The sequence below is a fragment of the Paroedura picta genome, chromosome 3, assembly GCF_049243985.1.
Source record: "Paroedura picta isolate Pp20150507F chromosome 3, Ppicta_v3.0, whole genome shotgun sequence".
NCBI classification, from domain to species: domain Eukaryota; kingdom Metazoa; phylum Chordata; class Lepidosauria; order Squamata; family Gekkonidae; genus Paroedura; species Paroedura picta.
The window spans coordinates 89,312,287-89,333,709 of NC_135371.1; the positions used below are offsets into that span (position 1 = coordinate 89,312,287).

The 21,423-nt window shown below is 46.8% G+C and overlaps 1 long non-coding RNA gene across 2 annotated transcripts; it reads right to left on the reverse strand.

Moving 5' to 3' along the window:
• Positions 1-2,085: 2,085 nt before the first annotated feature.
• On the reverse strand, positions 2,086-12,190 carry LOC143831211 (uncharacterized). Of its 2 annotated transcripts, none has more exons than XR_013228767.1 (3): positions 11,963-12,190; positions 4,118-4,277; positions 2,086-2,391 (listed from the first exon to the last, which is right to left on the reverse strand). It is a non-coding gene; the product is annotated as an uncharacterized LOC143831211 (long non-coding RNA). The 2 variants fall into 2 exon arrangements; XR_013228769.1 differs by having other exon boundaries at positions 4,118-4,289.
• Between the last annotated feature and the right edge of the window lie 9,233 nt (positions 12,191-21,423).

The window sequence follows — 21,423 nt, forward strand, 5'->3', positions numbered from 1 at the left end:
TCTACAGATATTTTTAGTAGGAAAGTCAAAGCAAAGCAATGTGGACAAAGATTATGCATAAAGGGAAACAAACAAAAACTTGCAGAGGTAGAAAAAGATTAGAGGTTTGTATTCTACCACTTGGCATTGGGGCCATAGGGCTCATGGGAATTGTAGTCCATGGACATCTGGAGGACCACAGGGTGACTGCCCCTGTCCTATGGGACTTGCCTGAATTTAACAGGTAGGGAGTTGCCAGGTCCTCCTGGCCACTGGCAAGGAATGATGCAGTAGAGTTGCCACATCCAGGTTTGGGAACTCCTGAAGATTTGTGCCTGGTAGGGGTAGGAATCCCAGTGGGAAACAAGGAATGCCATAGAGTCCACCCTCCAAAATATCCGTTTTCTCCAGGGGTACTGATCTCTATAGCTTGGAAGTGGGTTGTAATTCCAGGGGATCCCCAGGTCCCACCTGGAGGTTGGCAACCCTATTCACAGGGCATGCAAGGGGGACCCAGGACTGCAATTGTTTGCACCAGGACAGATGTTGGGCCCCACACAGGAGGTCCAGCTGTAGTTGCCAGATCAGATGACTCCAGTCTGGGCGACTTTAAGATTTATGGATGGCATCACCACCCATACTGGTAGGCTGAGGCGTCCCACAACAATGTCCTGGTGTGACAGCAAATCTGCGTCCCCAAGTCCAAAGCACACACTTAGCTGTCCTTTCCTGCTCACAGGTAGGCTGCTGCTTTTGACCCTGCAACACCAACAACCACTCCACCACCTTCATGAGCACTTATGTGTCTGTGCATGAAAAGAAGGGCTAAGTCTAGTCTTTTTGTTCCAGCAAGACTTAAAAGTTGGCAACACCTGATGGAAAACAATAGTAATCAGGATTCCTGCCCCCCCCCCCTTAGGAGTATGATTGATGGGTAGCAGTTGGATGCTCAGCTTCTCTCCCTTTCTCTTCTACATTATAGCTTTGGATCAGAGTCTCTGTAATGCAGTTTGAGCTCTGATTTGCATAGCAGAAAAATCAGTTCAGTTTTTGGGGACTTCCAGAGAGTATACTGGTTAAGAGTGGTGGCCTTAATCTGGGTGTAAACTGCACGGAGCTTTTATTCCACTCCCAGGTCGATTCAGTCCCTCCCGTCTGCACTGAAATCGATTTCCAGTTTGATTTCCATCGATGGAAATTTTCCATCTGTAACCTTCATGCCTCGACCCGCATTCACTGTACCTTTGCCTCGGAATATCAGGGAGCGCTTATTTTCCGGAATATCCACCAATCCGTGCCGGATGCACCAAAGAATCCACGTGTAGATGTCCTCGGCACTCGGATTAACCGGCATTCTTCCCCCCGCTCCTCCCCAATGGTGATGTTGTGGAACTGTCTTTTGCTGATTGGTCAACCAACCCCCGCGTTTCCAATGCTAACACTGTGTGGTTCTCTCTTGCTGATTGGTCGACAACCCCCCCCCCCTTTCCAATGCTGACTGAACGTGTTTATCTCCTGCTGATTGGTTGACTTGCAGAGTCGAAAGAAAGGGGGAATAATTGTTTCATGGGTAAATACGCTGTTCAACTCTGTTTTGAGAGCTTAGATTGTTTGAGACAGCACAGAAATGGAAAAGTGTACAAATACGGTAATAAAAAAAACATATCCAGGCGCACTCTGGTGGGAAGTACGTCAGAACGTCAGGAATCGATTTAAACTACCGTGATGCAGATGACGCAAGTATGTTAAAGCTGTTTCGTTTCGGAAATAATGTTTGTTGTAGATCACTCATAATGCCCGAGCCCAAATCGGGCGGAGATCGGCAAGAATAAAAGCGGGAAAATCAAGAGATGCAGAATAGGCCCTGGAGAGCCGGGTTTCATTCCTCACTTCTCCAAATGCAGCCAGGTGGGTAACCTTGGGCCAGTCACAGTTCTCTCAGAGTTCTCTCAGTCTAACCTACCTCACAAGCTGTTTGTGTGTGGACAGAGTTATTCTACCAGGCATTTCACTAATATAATTCTGGAGTTCCGTACTAACACCATAGAATTTGTGCCCAAAACTGTATATAGAGTTTTAATTGGATTTGATCAGAATTACGGACAATATTGTTATTGTATTAATTCATTGTTAATTAATTCATTGCCTTGAGTCCCATTCTGGGTGAGGGGTGAGATAAAAATAGAATACAATAAAATAAAACCTTTTCCTCTGTATGGCAGAGAGTAGCACATTGAGTTGCTTCTTCCTAAAGGTGTCCGGATTTATACAATGGCTATTACATGTAAAAGGGCAGGGCTTTTTTGAGACCATATTCTCCGGCACTGAGCACCTGCATCATTCCTAAGTGCTGATCTTTGTGTGCCGATCCATCCCATTCAGCCAGACAGAGAGTGGACCCTCAGTAGCAGCCTAGTGGGGATCAGCAGAGAGAGAGAGAGTAAAATGAGAATTGGTATAAATCAACACAGCCTTATAAATGAGTACAGGCACCTTGTTCTTTTATTATTATTTTTACAAAAACAGCCCATCATAGGGGTTGCTGTGTTAGTCTGTCTGTCATAGCAAAATAAAATGGAAGTCCAGTGGCATTTTCAAGACTCACAGCATTTATTTCAGGATGAGCTTTCATGAGCTCACTTCTCCAGGTAGATAAGATGAAGGGAAAAACATACAGGGAATTCTTGTGCAGAAGGTTATGAGGGGAGGGGTCAACGTTTGATGTGAATTATATGAGGAGTCTTTAAGTGTAAATTCTCAATGTAAGAGGGAAAGGGAGAAGGTGATCTAGAAAGCTGAAGTGTGATTCCTGTCACAAAACAGCATAATTTAGCACCTGTACATACTGGACGGTGAGTGAAAAAGGTCAGAGGCTCAAAGGTTTAAGTGAAAATTAGCTGGTGTTGGTACAAGGTTACAGTCTGATAAAACATGGTAAGAACAGCTAATCAGCATTTTTAACAAGTAGGTCTTATTAGTGTTTGTAGCGACTAAGGATACAAAAGTCTCTGCTGTGGTGCGTAAATAGTCCAACCAATGGATTTGGGGCCCATCATTTAGTGAGCAATTTCAATTATTTATATGATAATAATAATTATTTTATTTTTATATCCTGCCTTTTCCTGATTGGCTTAGGATGGGTCACATCAAAATTAAAATATATAAATATATTAATATATTATATATTATATATACATACATACATACATACATACATACATACATACATACATACATACATACATACATACATACATACATATATATATATATATATATATATATATATATATATATATATAAAGATTAGTATTAAGATTAAGATTAATATCTTTAACCGCTCCTAGCGGAGCAGATTAAATAATTAGCTAAGGGCCCCAAGGATGGGCCCTGTCTGTGATGAGGAAGGGTGCCGATAGGCCCCTTCCTCCGGACTGACAATCGGAGGGCCCAATTGCGCCTGCCGATTAGGCCCTCCGATTGTCAGTCTGCCGGCAAGGGACCAATCTGTCTGCTGGCAAGGGGCCGACTGGTCCCTTGTCGCCAGATTGATGAATCGGGAGGCGTGAAGCCCCTTGCGGCCGACCGCCATTTTCTTTCTCGCCCCAGAGATGAGCCAAGGAGGACCCCGCCACGGCCCCAGCCGCGAACACGCCGCCTCCCCACCGCCCCAACCTTCCGTGAACCCGCGGCCGCAGACCGAGCCAGTGTTGCCTTCCCCCACGGCTGCGGCCCCGCCAACGCCTGCGCCTGCCCTGCCTCAGCAGACCCCACGTCACCCCTGGCCCGGCCACCAGACAGCACCTGCTGCCCGCTGCCGCCCAAGCAACGGTGCCGGGACTCCCTACGGTGAAGCCCGCCCCCAACTGCGCCCACAGCGACTGCTGCCGGGAGACACGGCACCGGCAACGGAGCCTACCCTCAGGTGGGTGCCAGGCCGGGAAGACACATTGAGGAGGCAGCAGACGCCAGCCGAGCCACGCAGGCCGCGCCATCCCCGGCCTCAGGTGCGTGGCCTTGCCGCTGCCAACTCGCCCTCCCACCCCACCCAACTCTATAGGGCCCCTAGCACACGCTGTCTTCAAAGCACAGCGGGTTTAGCTTCTAGTACATATATATTAAGATTAATAAATTATACCTTTAAATTTGAAAATTATAAAACACTGCTTCCTCTTCAAAGTTGAAATTTTACTTAGGGTGTGGTTAGTCAGTGTTTGGCCTGATTAGTTGGTTGGATGGATTCTCAGGTAGGGAGGCCAGCATCTTCTTGATGTTGTTTCTTTGCTTCAGACATAGGCCTGGAGGAACAGCTGTAGGTCAATACATATTCAGAAACAATAACATTTGGGTATGAAATAGCCAAAAATAAGGGAGTCATTATTAACAAATTAGACTGGCTTGAACACTGGAAAATGGATTTGTCACACCACCATTAACTGAGTCATCAAAAGTCCCTTGAACAAAATTATAACAAATGTAACACATTACCTTTCAAATGGTATCTAAATATGCTAGCAGAGCAGTTCACACTAGATGAATATTAGATGTTTGTGTTCTATGACTGCTTAAAAAAAATCTCTTGGAAATTCAACAGGACCTGTTGCCATTGGCCTTTGGACCAATTGATTCACTCAACTGTAGGCCAGAGGATTGTATTTTATTTGTTTTATATAAGTTAGAACCAGCACAGTCTCCCTTAGCCCCTCAGTATTGTTGGTACAATATTAGGTAGTTTTGTGATTACAGGACATGACTTCAGGCCGCCTCATCTTGTTCATTTGAATGCTGTATCTACTTCACTTTCCTTACCTTGAGATCAACAAATTAAGGAGCTCTTATATATTTAAAAAGTTAATATTTGGGGGCAGGTGGGTGATTGCCAGAACAAGGTTATTTTAAACACCTTGAACAATAGCTGACCTTGGACAAGTACCAACATTTGGACAGCCCAGCCTTCTCTTTGCCTTTGAGCATACCCACCCTATAGCCTGTGGCTGGATTCCCTAATCAAGATTGCCAAGATGTTGTGCTCAGGGTGGAGTCCGGGAAGAAAGTGTCAACCGAGGCAGGGCTATGAAGGCAACTCAGGCAGCTTGTCTGTTCTGATGTAAGCCCAGGTGGCATTTTTTGTTTTCCTTCCCTAAATTATTTGTTTTCCTTGTTCTTCTCACTGTTATTTTTAAGAAATCATTACATGAAATATGTTGTGGTTCTGATCAAGCCCTTTCCCCAATTCTGGGTTTTATTGAGGAAGTAAAAGCATTTTCTACTTGAAAAGGCTTTTTCAAAATCCAGAATTATGATGACATGCCAGTCCTGAACCAGTGAAATGTGAGCTCAAGTTCCCCACACAGTCATTATATTAATTGTGGGTCATTTGCTTTCTCACCCTCACAAGCTTCTTTTATAGCTATATTTTATTATTTGGAGAAAAAGATGGAACAAAACCCTTTACTTATTTGTGATTCTTTCCATATGATACCAAAGATAAAGGTAAAGGTAAAGGTATCCCCTGTGCAAGCACCGAGTCATGTCTGACCCTTGGGGTGACGCCCTCTAGCGTTTTCATGGCAGACTCAATACAGGGTGGTTTGCCAGTGCCTTCCCCTGTCATTACTGTTTACCCCCCAGCAAGCTGGGTACTCATTTTACCGACCTCGGAAGGATGGAAGGCTGAGTCAACCTTGAGCCGGCTGCTGGGATTGAACTCCCAGCCTTATGGGCAAAGCTTTCAGACGGCTGCCTTACCACTCTGCGCCACAAGAGGCTCCTGTAGCTCCTGTAGGCTCCTGTATGATACCAAAGATACTTCTAATATTTTTATGGAAGATCAGTTTTGTTCTTAGAAGCCGTTCGTTTCTATACAGCAGTAATCAAACTGGGTTAGCAGAGAGCCATTGTGAGGGGAGGAAGGAGACTGGTGGGTCACCAAAAATGGATTGGTAGTAAATCCAACAAGTGAATCCTAAACATGGTGATGGAATGTGCTGACATGGTGACCCTGTAGGGCAGGCTTTCTCAACCAGGATGATGTGAAACCTTGGGATTTATTGACGGTCATGGAAGGGTTTCCCGAATGAATAGAAGTTAATTATTTTTAATATGTTTTTAAAAGTTGTTAAACATTTATCAGCTGATATACGGTCATGTTGATCTCCCAACCCAAAATGGTCAATGATGGGCCTGGAGGGGGTGAGAAGGGGAAGGGGCCCCAGGTGGGTGTGTACATGGCTATGCTTCCCAACCATATTCTGCATAATCACACCACTCCTGGATTTTCTTGAAGCCTGAAAAATGTTTCAGAGGTTTCTCAATGGTAAAATAAATGTTGAGAAAGGCTGCTGTAGGATTTTCAAGGCAAGAGATGTTCAGAGTTGGCTTGCCATTGCCTACCTCCATATCATGACCCTGGATATCCTTGGAGGCCTCCCATCCACATACTAGATCCCCATCCAAATACTAGGTAGGGTCAGCCCTGTTTAGCTTCTAAGATGGGGCTAGTCTGAGCTTATCAGTATTTTTCTGATATACTATCTGGGAGATATTTGTGTTTTCCAGAATGCCAGTAATTGGGTCCTGAAAAATGCCAGGCATTTCAAGGCTCCCAGATCAGTTTCTCTTCAATTTCACAGGATTCTTTGCCAAACAGGAGAGGGGAGGAAGAGGCTGCTTTCCCAGGCAATGGGATTAGATATTAAGGGGAGCGTGACACGTGTCTGCCCAGGGGATTGATATTGATTCTGTTGGGCTTGCCACATTGGCGTGTGGCTCTGCTGAAGATGTTGGTTTGATGCTGTTGTGTGGTTGGTTTGTGACTGGAAGCCTTTGGCCAGTGATCAATCAATTTTATTTACGGTCATAGACCAGCCAGTAAAAAACATAAAATTACAAATATAACATCAATTATAAATGGGTAAAAACTAAGAAATAAGAACAGTTGTATATGGATCCAATATAAAAGCACTAGGGAACAGGGTTGGTCCAGCTCTGCCTTATTTTTATAGCTACCCAAGCAAATCTAGCAATAATTTTTGTTAGATCTTTATTTGTGTCTGAAAGTAGTAGCTTAAGGCGCTGTTTCCTCAAACCTCTGGGGCATTCTGCGAGCAATGAGGCCAGTGTATTTATACGGAGGTGACGATAGAGCCTGCACTCAAATAGGACATGTTCAGCTGTCTCTATTTGACCTTCGCCACAGACACACTTACGTGCTTCTATCGGTAGCCCCTTGAACTTTCCTTCCAGGTAAGCGGAAGGGAGGGCATTATAGCGGAGAAGAGTAAAAGATCTTCTTTGTTCAGAATTTAGAAGATCAGTTAGATATGGCATTGAGACAGCCTTGTTAAGAAGGTCACTTTGGCCAGTGCATTTGTGCATTTGGTTATTGAATCCATTGCCTTGGAGAAAGCATAGAATTTTTTCCAATCAGAGACAAGTCATATGATTGGGGGCAGTTTGTTCAGGGGCTTGTAGAATTGAACGCAGCATAGAACCTATTCTGCACATTTGAAAGCCAAAAAAAAAAAAATCAATTTTTTTCCTAATGTGCATCCCTACTAATATGTGGATTGGGAGCAGTGATGGTAGGTGATAAAAGATATGTCAAAGAACCACCAGTTTCTAATGCCTCCTGTAGAAACTCATTTTAGACATCATGTGAAACCACTGTTGAATTAACCTAACTAGGACTAGTAAAAGGTAAAGGTAAAGGTATCCCCTGTGCAAGCACCGAGTCATGTCTGGGGTGACGCCCTCTAGCGTTTTCTTGGGTGGTTTGTCATTTCCTTCCCCAGTCATTACCATTTTACCCCCCAGCAAGGACTAGGACTAGTATTATTGTTCAAATGCAGGCACTATAGTAGCATCCTGATTAGTTCCCTGTCGATGCCATCCCGAGCTAAAGAAGCCAAAGAAACCAGCATTTGTTGATGCAAGCCAGGATTTGAACAATTGCCTGTGAGCTAAATCTTGTTTTCATGCTGTGTCCTGAATGGCCCAGGCTTGCTTGATCTCAGAAGCTACCTGGGGTTGGCCTTGGTTAGTATTGGGATGGGAGACTACAAAGGAACCACAGGGTCACTATGCAGTGGCAGGCAAACCACCTCTGCTTATGTCTCGCCTTGAAACCCTAAGAGGTTGCTAGAAGTTGGCTGCAACTTCATAGTACTTTCCACCATCATGGTTTCATCATCATGTATATTTCATTTATTTGTGACTATCCCAGAAAGACGAAAACACTGCAGGAGCTTTAAGAAGCCTATTTGGACAGAGAACTTCAAGAGGAACTAAGAAAGAAAAGGGAAATGGAGGGAAATGGAGGGAAGGACAGAGCTCTAAAGAAGAGCACCTACAGGTTACTAGGCACTGCAGATCAATCATCTGAAAGGCCAAAGCTGAGAGTGAGCTAAGATTGGCCAGGGAAGCCCACTGTAACAAGAAAAGATTTTTCAGTTATGTGAGGAGCAAACGTAAAGGAGGCAATAGGCCCACTGTTGGGTGCAGATGGACAAACTCTAACGGAGGATGCAGAGAAAGCAGAAAGGCTCAGCGCCTATTTTACATCTGTTTTTTCCCACAGGTCAAAGGGTTTAGACACATGTAGAGATAGAAGTAGCCAAGGGATAGCATCTGGGTGGCAGGTTGACATGGACAGAGAGGTTGTCAAGAGGCATTTAGCTACACTGGATGAGTTCAAATCCCTTGGGCCGGATGAAATGCATCCGAGAGTGCTCAAAGAACTTTCCGGAGAACTTGCAGAACCCTTGTCCATCATCTTCGGGACCTCTTTAAGGACTGGAGATGTCCCGGAGGACTGGAAGAGAGCAAACGTTATTCTGATTTTCAAAAAAGGGAGGAAGGATGACCCGGGAAACTACAGACCAGTGAGTCTGACCTCTGTTGTGGGGAAGATAATGGAGCAGATATTAAAGGGAGCGATCTGCAAACATCTGCAGGACAATTTGGTGATCCAAAGAAGTCAGCATGTATTTGTCTCCAACAGGTCCTGTCAGACCAACCTGGTTTCCTTTTTTGACTAAGTAACAGGTTTGCTGGATCGTGGAAATTTGGTTGATGTTGTTTACTTGGATTTTAGTAATGCTTTTGATAAGGTTCCCCATGATGTTCTGATGGATAAATTGAAGGATTGCAATCTGGATTTTCAGATAGGTGGATAGGGAATTGGTTAGAGAACCGCACATAAAGAGTTGTTGTCAATGGTGTTTCATCAGATTGGAGGGAGGTGAGTAGCGGGGTAACTCAGGGCTCGGTGCTCGGCCCAATACTTTTTAACATATTTATTAATGATCTAGATGAGGGGGTGGAGGAACTACTCATCAAGTTTGCAGAGGACACCAAAGTGTGAGGACTGGCAAATACTCCGGAAGATAGAGACAGAGTTCAACAAGATCTGAACACAATGGAAAAATGGGCAAATGAGAAGATGCTATTTAATAAAGATAAGTGTAAATTTCTGCATCAGGGTCAGAAAAATGAAAAGCATGCCTACTGGATGGGGGATACACTTCTAGTTAACACTGTGTGTGAACGAGACGGGGTACTTGTGGATTGTAAACTAAACATGAGCAGGCAGTGTGATGCAGCGGTTAAAAAGGCAATTGCCATTTTGGGCTGTATCAACAGGGGCATCACATCAAAATCACAAGATGTTATAGTCCCATTGTATACGGCACTGGTCAGACCACACCTGGAGTACTGTGTGCAGTTCTGGAGGCCTGTGTTCTTCTTTGTGGCATATGCACAAAACTGTGTACTCTTTTCAAATGGTCGTGGGCTTATCAACCATTTCTTTCTGTAAATAATGTTTTTATTTCTCACATTTGTTCTTTCCTGCCTGGCATTTGGTAAAGTAGCTCATACCTTTAAAACACATCCAGAACATTTTCACTTGTATTAACATGAAAAGAGGGTTACCTACCACCTGTGTGAACATCCTCTATTCTATTCCCAAACACTCTAATCAGATTAGACTGTGTCTCTTTGTTATGATGTGCTCCTATTCAGGTCACAAATGAATGAAGGCACATTACAGTACGCAGACAGGTATGAAAAGTGTAAACTGAGTGAAACTAATAGATGGCACAAGGAAGAGACCTGTGTGGAAGCTGGAAATCTGCCCAGCACAATCAAATAATTTGACAGCTGACTGTTTTGTTGGTCCAAAATCAAGAAAGAAAAGTTGCCTTTTTAGCACTGCAGAGAAAAATGCTTACTTTAATATCCATCCAAATCCTACACTCAACTCTCTTTCATGTTTCTTAGATGGAGATAAAAACCATGAAGTCTCAGGGGAGGGTGTTTATTACTAGGGCATCACTTCATTATGACAGTACTGGAAAATGTAATTAATGTGTTCAGATGAGGCCCAGTAAGTATCCATGTGAACCTCCTATAAACAGGTATTGGCCTTCTGTTGAAGCATGCCATAGTGGTAGAAAGGGCTGCCCAGTCAAACCCTGCATGGTTTTCAGGGCAAGAGATGTCCAGAGGTGGGTTGCCATCCCCTGCCTCTGTGTAGCAACCTTAGCCTCTATCCAAGCACTAATCAGGGCTGACCTTGCTTCACTTACGAGGCCTAATGAGATTGGGCTAGCCTGGGCCATATTGAGCTACACTGGCAAATAATTTGGCCTACTGTTTTTCAGAACAAACCTATGCAGCTCTCTGATTCCATCTAAGCTTTAATGCTTCCAGAATATACTATTTTGTTTCAGCATCACAACAGGTACTTTCTAGATGCTGGAAAATATGACTTCTGCACTTTCCCCATCATTTGCTACCAAAGCAGCAAAGTACTTTGGGCCAAAGTAGACATGCTGGCAGCACAATCATGGTCAGAATTGCCCCTGAATCTCAAGAAGCAGAGGGGGGGGGCATGGAATCCTTCTTTTCTTGTCATTTTGTAACACCCAAATTCACGTGTGATGCCTTTGTTTGAAACTCTTACAGTGCTGAGATACATTTGTGTTTGCCAGCACATCATCATTCAGAATCAATTGGGTTTGATGCTATTATTAACTGACATGAAAATTAGCTATAACGTTTACTTGTATGTTTTAAGTGGTGCAAATGGGCTTTCTTACACAGGCCTTTTGCTCTGCATTATATAATATGAGAGACCACCACCTTAGGAATATCAACTTATTAGCAATTGACAAAGCTGGCCACTAGAGGGACCATTTGCTTTGAGCTGTGGAAAAGTTACCAGAAAGCACATTTGAAAATATATCAAGATTTGATTTAATGGGTCTTTTTCCATATCTCCATCTATATCTCCATATTCCCTTTTACTGTGATATAATTGCGCACTGCTTACAAATGATTTTCATTGTGATTATGGCCACATAAACATGCTCTACAACACAAAATCCACAAAATAACAACAATAATCAAACAGGGCACAATCTAGTCAAAATCAAGCTCTTCTAACAGCATAATCCTAAAAAGCTATACTCTGCAAAGTCAGTTAAAGTCTGTAGGTTTAAAAGGGTGTCACTCTGTTTAGGATTGCCCTGTTAATACATGGGTTTCTGTGAGAAAGGTTATCACATGACTCCCACTGGAATCAATCAGGCAAAGCGTTGTCTGGATCATGCCACTGGTTCTTTACTAACATTTTAAAGCTTCCTCTACCAATTATATTTCTGTTCATAATCTTCCTTTTAGATGAGTTAAAGGCCATCTGATATTTTTTGCTGTTGATATAAATGGACCAAAAGGCCAAGAGAAGGAAAAAATGCTCTTTCGTCCACCAATATTTTATGGTTTGAGAGTCAGTAAAGTACAACTGCTGGCTATTCATTCCTCCCAGTGCATCAAATGCCAGTTCCACACTCCCCCAGCCTTGAGGGTAGCTGGGAGGGGGTGTGTGTGTAAAGGTCTATGACAGAAAGGGGAACATTAGAAAAAGCAGTCACTCAGATGAAACTAGGAGCTATGTAGATCTCTAAAAACATTTCCCTACCTGGATGAAGAAATACTTAAACAGTTGGCTGGTGTCCCTCCTAATCCAATCGCTGGCAGTAGGCACACAGAAGCCTTTAAAAAATCCTGACAGTCATCACTCGTTTGGAAGGGGAGAGCCTCCTCCCCTTCCTCCCCATTAAACAGATGAGCTTTGGCCTTAGCTTGCTCATAAAGGCCCTGCACACACTGTGAGGACTGAAACCCTGGTAACCACATGGCCCTTTGGAGCCCAACCCTAAACTGTAGGTGAAAAAACTTCTTGGAATTGAATTACTTTATTTTACTGGGCCCAAGTTTTTTCAAAAATCAAGTTATACATTATTAAAGCTATCCTCTGGTAATATAATTATTTTATCATTTTACTTATTTTATCAAGAATTGTCCGTACAATTCTTGTCCATACAATTCTTTACTGAATTTAAATCATGTAGCTTGTTTAAAGACTGTGCTGAAACACACATCGTGGGCCTTTCATTCTCTAGTGCAGCCTTTCTCAACTTTTTTACCATTGAGAAACCTCTGGAACATTCTTCAGGCTTCAAAAAACCTCAAAAGTGGTGTGATCATGCAGCAGATGTTGGGAGGCATACCTGTGTACATGTCCACCTGGCTTCTAAACATCTAGTGAATGGTTCCGGGGGGGGGGGGAGTCTTGATGGCCATCCATCAGGAGATAGAGCTGGGTATCCTTGGCATACTGATGACAGCCCAGCCCAAAACTCTGTACCAGCTGTGCCAGATGCAACACTGGGCGGTAGCTGGCTGGGTTCTGTGGATCCAGAGATGGTTTCTTAAGGGGAGGCCATACCACTGCCTCCTTTAGCAGTTCAGGGAACTCCCCAGTAGCCAGGGAGAGAATGTCAGTCTCCCTGAGCTGACCTTCTATCCGCTGATAACCTCCTTTGGGAGCAAGTAATAGCCCTAACCGATCCCAGCCACTTGTCCACATCAGGTAAAGAGAGCCATCTGAAGCTATCAAACAGCACTTCCGAAGCTAATCAACAGGCCTCCAGTTCATTTACTGTATTAATCGTGGACAGAAGGTCACGCAGAGTGACAAGCCCTTATCCGCAAAATAGCCTCACAGCCAAGATCCAATTGACTAATATTTTGGCGCCCTTCCTCCAGGGCAGCAAGTGATCGAACTACCCTAAATAATTGGGCCGGGCGAGAGCTTGCAGATGCAATTTCTATGGTAAAAAAAATCCCATCTTGCCACTTTCACTGCCATCTCATATGCCTTCATAAGCGTGCAAACAGATGTTCTTGCTGATTCATCATGAGTTTTCCACCATGCTCACTCTAGCTGTCTCATTCCCCTTTTCATCTCCCGGAGCTCCCTGGTGTACCAGGAAGCCCATTTGAGTCGAAAACAGAGAAGGAGTCTTGGAGAAATGTTGTAGATAGAAGCTGCTAGGTCGGACTGCTAGTCCTCCACCTGTGCCATCAACAAGACTCCAGGAGGCATTGGGTCCCCAGAGCATTCCAGAAACCAATCAGATCCATAAGTCTCCGTGGGCGGGCGAAAATCTGCCCGCTGTCCAACTGAGGAGGGGGTGGTGTCTTGATATCTATCTCGGCATCAAAGACCGAGTCAGGGATGTGGCCATCTTGATGGGTAGGTCCGGGAACAAATTGCAAGAGCCCAAGTGTCACCATGGATGAACCCAGGTCTATGCCAAGTCCCAGTGATGGCGCATCCATGTGAATGTTAAAGTCCCCAAGGATTAAAAGCCTCAGAAACTGCAACACCCAGGCAGCTGCTGCCTCCACTCTCGACCGAATCCAGCCCAATGCCCACACACTCCACTCCACTGATCTCTGGTGCTGGGAGATCCCTGTGGGAGAAAGGCTTGCAGATCACAATTGCATCACCCTCCCCTACTACAGATCCAAGATTGGTGCAGGATTGAGTACCCGGGTGGGGCAAGTTCTTTCAAGGTGACTGTCTTGCCTTCCCACACCCAGGTCTCAGTCACTCAAGCAAGGTCAGTCGCAGACTTCAAAATAAATGCACAAAAAAACCCCACTGAAGAGTCAAGGCCTTGTTGTTGATCGACATTGCATTGCAAAGGACCAAAGTCAGATTCTCCCTAGCCTCTACCCTCACATCTCTGGGGATGGGACAAAGGCTAGAAGAGCAGCGAGCACACCCAGAGGCTTGGCCATGTCTCCACAGACAGGACCCATAAGGGACTCCAGCACTCCCTGTTCTTTTCTTGTCAAGCCTCCTCCCCCCTTGCCATTTTGTCCATGGGCCATTATGGTTGGTATCCTGGCCATATTCTGGGCTCCCCAAGGCAGTAATCCCTCCTCCAACATGCTCAGCAGAGAGGGAGCCTAACTACCTAACCTGCTAGCTATTTCCCTATTGCTCTAAAAGCCCCTCCCTAGCTCACCCAACCCTCGCCCTCCCAATAACTAATTAACCACCCTAACTACTCTCCTGCCACACTAACTAACCAGCTGGCAGTACTAACCACTGGCAGTGGGAAATGGCTGGATCCCACACCACTCCACACCACCCACCAGTGGATCATACAAGCTACCTAAAAAAGAAAAGAGGGGGGGGGAAAGAAAAATCCTCTAAGCTTTATTCTTCCCATCAGATCACAACAGAGCAGGCCCTCCCTACTTAGTCCAGTGCTGAATCAGGATCAACAGAAATATAGAAAAGAAGTTGTTCAACTGGGTCCTCTTAATGCCACTGGGTGACACTGGAGAGTCTGTGTTCAGTTCGCAGCTGAACTTCAGCTAGATTTTTCAGTCCACCTGTAGATGGCACAAGAGGACCAGATATCATCCCTCCACCTTTCTGGCTGGACCTTAAAGGTGACTCCACCTTTTTCTGCAGACTGCCGCCCACTGGAGTTGTTGCCACTCAAACCTTGTTGGGTCCTGCATTGGGCACAGGAACAGCCCAGGGAGCTCTTGCCTGTTGACCTGCTGGACGGTCAAGCCAGTAGCGGCTGCAGGACTCCACTGTAAGGAGCCATAGGCCGGACGGGCAGCTGGTCACTCTCCTGCCAAGAACCCATGTTTCCGGCTGCAATAGCCGCACCCAAACTGAACTATGCCACCATGCAGTTGGGAAGCCAGAAGTCTGGTCTGAAGAGTCCAGGGACTAGCCGAATATCACAGATGTTCTGGCTTTTGGGGAAACTCTAAGGTAATGAAGCTAATTTACCATAGAGTTTTGCCCAAAAGCAGAGCATCTCCCCCAACTGCCCTGGCATGTCAACATCACTTCCATATGACATCAGCATGCTGGATACTGTTCCTGGTCCTGGAGAGTGCAGGGAGGGTGTGTGGATGGCAGGTGAGGATCACTGTGAAAGCAACTGTTTTGTGGGGATTTCCTCTCAGTTTCTGAAACATTTACTGTACTTCTGAATTAACATACTTGGGCTGAATAGCAGTTAGTACAATTCTTTCCCCACATTCATGCTCCATAGAGTAAATGAGCTGGTCAGTGAAAAACATTCCTGGTTTGCTGTAATAAAAGCACACCCAAAATGGCTGCCATGGGAGGCAACCACAAAACATCAAGGAATAAGATTATATTTTAACTAGTAGCAAAGCCCATTTTAAGACAGGCTGGGGGCACTGGCAGACCCTACCCCAGTTCTCCCAGCATCTAAGAGGTTGGGGAGAGTGGTGGGTGGGCATGCAGCATGTCTGCTCAGCCCTTCCCCAGCAGCCAGGAGTCCAGGGAGAGCAGGGCAGCTAATACAGAGTGCACCAAGAGGGACATCCCCAGCCTCTCAGCAGGCAGGAGGACAGGGAGCACTGCAGGGCTACGGGGGAGGGGAGGGGAGGGGAGTAGAAGACATGAGGACAGCTGCCCAGAGCTCTGCGGCTTACCTCCTGCTGTCACTTTGTCCTCATGAGAAGTGCCAACAGGAGGAGGAGGAGAAAGGGGGGGAGAGCCTCTGATTCGCCCTCACCAGGGGAGGATTCCCCAATAGGATGAGAGCTTTCCCTCACATAATCAGAAGGGCTGTAAGGTTTTTATGTATAAAGACAGTCATTCAACATTTCATATAGAAGCTCTGTTCAACTGGATGCCTTTTAAAATAAACATATTGTTTAAGATCGTTGTGCCTTGGTGGCAGCTGCTGCTAAAGCAACATTTTAAAAAATCTGCATAACCAATCCAGTGGCCAATCAAAACCCTGCTGTGCAACAAGGATTGATAATCACTTCACGTTGGAGGCAACAATGATCTCCTTCTATGGACTCATGGATTATGAAACTTAAGGGAACCCGCCGTAATGGCCAAATGAAAAAAACTTGGTTAATCATTGACCTCCAGAAGAGTTTCAAGATTGCTGGGATGAATACTTGGATTCTTTGTAATTTCTGACTTTTTTCTTCTGTAATTTATTATTCTAAAAATAATAAAGAAATTACAGTTCTGCAAGGCCTACAAAACAGAGTTGTTCCACCAAGCATGTGGTTGAGGCCAAAGAGAACAACAAAAAGTGCTGGCCTCACTGCTGGAATGGAAAGGAGATCTTCCCCCTCCAAGAAAGATCTGGAAGCTCCCCTAAATTCTACCGAATGATGATGAATATAAATGTGGCATAGTGGTTTGGTGTAGTGGTTAGGAGCGCAGACTTCTAATTTGGTGAGCCAGGTTTAATTTCCCATTCCTCCTCTATGTGCAGCCATCTGGGTGACCTTGGGCTCACCACAGCCCTGATAGTGCTGCTCTCACAGAACAGTAACATCAGGGCTCTCTCAGCCTCACCCACCTCACAGGGTGTCTGTTGTGCAGAGAGGAAAGGGAAGGCAATTTGTAAGCCTCTTTGAGACTCCTTCCGTTAGACAAAAGCAGCATATAAGAAACACCTCTTTTTCTTCTTCTAAATAATAATAATTATACTGATCCAAATCCAGGGTGATCTTGGCTACATTATTAACAAAGAGGCTTCCTCCAGGGACTCAGATTGGGGACGGGATGACAAATGAATGGTTATCTCACTCATAAATAGCGGCCGCGAATTAGCGCGGCCGCCATTGACGCGGCGGTGGGCGCCCCGGATCGGCACTGAGGCATACTTGGCTGGCGAGCCGACCGGGGCTATCAAACGGAAAGGGCGATGGTGTTCGCAGGCATATAAGTCATACATTAGCCCTCAACATGCTGTCTGATTTTGGTTTTTTCCCAGGTGTCCCTTCAGCCACAGCGGTGGTCTTGGTGGTGGGGCACAGTATTCCGTACTGGGCCGGCAGGCATGCAGCTTCTTCCGGATGGGGAACTGAGCTTGGCATGGAGGATGTCTGCAGGATTGCTTGGTCCGGACGGAGGGGACTACGATGGTCGTCCTTGCTGCGGGTCGTGGCCGACGACGTACATCGATGGGGAGTTCCCGACGTGCTGGTGATACACTTGGGGGAGAACGACCTGCCTTCCTTGACCGGCCGTCAATTGAGCGCAGCCATGACGGAGGACTTGGCGATCCTGCGACAACGCCTGCCGCGTACCATGTTGGTATGGTCAGCGATGCTGGATCGGTTGGTCTGGCGGGACGCCAGGCGGTCCGACCGGGTGAACTTGGCCAAGCAGAAGGCAGATAAGGCCGCGTCGAAGACCGTACTTTCCTTGGGGGGTGCGGTGATTCCACACCCCGGCATAACGTTTCGTTCCCCGATGCTGTTTCGGTCGGACGGGGTTCACCTTTCTGAGCGAGGGTGCGACCTCTGGCTTTCCGACGTACGGGACGTTTTGCGCACAGTTTTGGTGGAGGGTTGGCGGGAACAGGGACCTAAGGTACCTGTCCAGTGGCGGGTTATGCAAGGCAGGGAGCCCGTTGGCAGGGAGCCCGTCTGCGTACGGGACTCCCTGGAGTAGGGGGTCTTCTTAAGGAGACCGGCCACAACCGGGCGCGGCCTACCCGGCTGGGAGGCCAGGGGCCCGGGGCCAAGCGAGGGGAGGGGGCCCCTTGGAGGCGGACGCCCGTGGGGCCCCCTGTGGTCGCTTCCCAGGGATCCCGCGGCGGAAGGCATCCCATCCTCCCGGCTGGGAGTGAGGCGAGGAGCTGGAACGCCGCGGGCATGGTGGTCAGCCGGCCGGTTGACAAGGTGGGCTCCCTTACCTGGCATACGGGCCAACCCTCCGGCTGGGAGGGGTTCTGGTTAATAAACGGCTGCGGCCAATTTTGTTGCCAAGTTCGGGTCTGCGTCGTTTCTGGGATAGTCGCCACCTGCTAGTCAAATAGCGGCCGCGAATTAGCGCGGCCGCCGTTGACGCGGCGGTGGGCGCCCCGGATCGGCGCGGACCCGGCTGCGTCAGCAGCCGCGCCGTGGCGCGCCTGGAGAGAGGCGGGGCTGCTGGCCTTAAAAGGCCTCGCGCACGCAGCCCGCCCTCTTCCCCGACTACCTCGCGCACGGACAGTTACCCTCCCTTCCCGCCCTGTTTCTTATCGTTTTGTCGCAGTCGTAGGGTTATGCAAGGCAGGGAGCCCGTTGGCAGGGAGCCCGTCTGCGTACGGGACTCCCTGGAGTAGGGGGTCTTCTTAAGGAGACCGGCCACAACCGGGCGCGGCCTACCCGGCTGGGAGGCCAGGGGCCCGGGGCCAAGCGAGGGGAGGTGGCCCCTTGGAGGCGGACGCCCGTGGGGCCCCCTGTGGTCGCTTCCCAGGGATCCCGCGGCGGAAGGCATCCCATCCTCCCGGCTGGGAGTGAGGCGAGGAGCTGGAACGCCGCGGGCATGGTGGTCAGCCGGCCGGTTGACAAGGTGGGCTCCCTTACCTGGCATACGGGCCAACCCTCCGGCTGGGAGGGGTTCTGGTTAATAAACGGCTGCGGCCAATTTTGTTGCCAAGTTCGGGTCTGCGTCGTTTCTGGGATAGTCGCCACCTGCTAGTCAACATGGCAGCTGCTTGTGTTCAGGGTTGATGCAGGGTTGATAGGTGATTCCCCAACAGAGCATCTTTCTGAAAGAGAATAACCAGGGCATCAATGACTATCCTGGCTACATGATTGAAACATGCTCTATGTGAGGCTCCCCCTTAAAGTTGTTGGGAAGAAGCAATTTGTCCATAATGTTCTTAATTTCATTTTATTCGCAGAAGAGAGGACTATTTCATCCATGTCACAGAAATTATTGATCAGTTGACATTGAGGGTCACAGGACTTGGCGTGCTGTCAGTTTTAAACAACCTTTAACATTTTGAGACTTATATGAGAAACTAGAGGCAAAGCCCATAGTACCCAGGGAAACAATGGGTGCTAGGATACACACCTTCACTGTGGCTTTTGTGGGGTCTGGCTACATCAAAATAGTGTAAATCATGGGAGGGGCAAGGCAGACAACCTACAAAGGCCTGGGTCCCATGGGGCTGGCAGGCAGCCTTTACTCCTTCTTCTGCCCCCAGACCTTTGAGGTTCCGCTTCCAAACTTCAAGGAATATTACTAACCCAGGGGTCACCAACCTCCAGGTGCAGCCTGGAAATTTTCTGGAATTGGAGGTCACCTGCAGACTATAGAGATCAGCTCCCAAGAGGAAAATGGCTGTTTTGGAGGGGGTCTCTGCAATGAAAACTCATCTCCAGGCTCCTGGAGATGAAAGGGCTGTTTGGGAGGGGGGGATTCTGTGCCACTGTGCCCCAGAGAGGTTGTTGGATGCGAATCTCTGGTTGAGACCTGGGGATCGGCTGGAATTGCAATCCAGGCTGCAAAGATCACTCCTGGAGAAAAGGACTACTAGAGTGAGTCCTATGCATGGGCAATTATGCTCCCATATGCCATTCCATGCAATCCATAACAGCTTTCCTAATTTCACAGGTCTTGTGTGTGCTATGATTACTGCATTGTACATCAAAAGCAAAGCTCCACAGAAATAAGATGAGGCCTCTTTCGGGAAAGTTTATAAAGTCAAGACACTGCACCAATTAGCATCTCAGCCAGGGAAAAATCTCTCCAGTGTTGGGCCCCCTGCCTCCTCCTGTAAGATTTTCTTCCTAGCCTTGCTGCGGCAGAATAGAAAGATCAAAGCCAAAGGACTTCTAGTGACCTTTCCAGCACTTTCACTTGGCATAGTAACACACTAATAGTGTATCACTAGGTTATTAAGTCACACAGCGGGTAATTGTGGATCTTGAACACTGCAAGGTTATGCACGCCTGATTTCAAATCTGCTCTTTCGGCTATCTAATTTTAAAGGCAGTTGGTTGTTCTGTTTCATAGAATGACTGTCAGTGGGCAGGGTGTAATGATAGAGCGTTTCTCTGTCTCTCAGAGCAAGGTTATAGGTTGATCCTTGCTGTATGTGGAAAGTAAAGTTCAAAATCAAAGCTCAAGAATGTCTATGTTTAGCCCAGGAAACTAAGTAAGGCATATTTCTTGGATGCTTAGGGCTGATCCTGCGTAGAGCAGGGGGTTGGACTAGATGGCTGGTATGGCCCCTTCCAACTCTTTGATTCTATGATTCTATAATATTTCTGATTGGATAGTTTTTCATTTTAGTTTTTCATTTTCTTCTACTTCCACTCTGAAATCACAGAATGCCTCTTATTAGGGCCAACTCAGGTGACACAAAAGGACGTACATGCTAAAACAATTCTTAACCAGAAAGGATATTTTAAGGATGAGGGAGGAGTGTAATGGGATGTTTCAGGCCATGACCTGAAGCTCTTCTCCTGCTAACATCCTTCTGTGAAAAGCTTAACAGGTATACAAATTGGAAACAGTACTGCTGTGAGCTTGAACGTGTTGTCTTCAGGGAAGCCAAGATACAGAGGCAGCCTATTGAAAATGCTAAGTCAGCAGTGACTATTCTTGACACCTTCCTGCTGACTTTCACATTCAATCCAACCTACAATCCATTACCCCCAACGATTTGAGGAGTGGAAGAAGAAATTAAGTGGGAGGAGAATAGTATTGTTGATGATGTTCTAGGAATCTGCCAATCTCTGTGACTTTCATTGAGGATGTGACACCTTAAGCCTGTGGTCCGCAACCTTCTTAAGACTGCGGACCGGTGGCAGCGGGAAGGGCGATTGCCCGGCCGCGCATGCTGTGCATGCACAGCAGGTCGCGCATGCGTGTTTGCAGCCACACATGGCGCAAACGCACATGCGCGGCCCTGCTTCCCTCTCCCCCCTCCCACAAAAAGAAGCTTGCAGCCGATTTGCTTGTGGCCTGGGAAGTTTCTTACTGGGGGGGCAGGGAGAGGGAGTACATGTGCCGTGGCCTGGTGGTTGGGGACCACTGCCTTAAGCAATAAAATTCCACCCTCGCAGGCACTGCCCAAGACGTTCGAACCATGTGGTAGAACAAGAGGCTATTGCAGGGGCTATATCTACTTTCTATTCAGTTTCAGGTAAATTTTACCCATTCATTGACTTGCTTCGTTTATAGCTTCCCCAAGGGAAACCCAAAGCAGCTTACATCGCTTCCATTTTATCCTCACAGCAGCCCTGTGAGGCAGGTTAGGTTGAGAGTGTGACTGG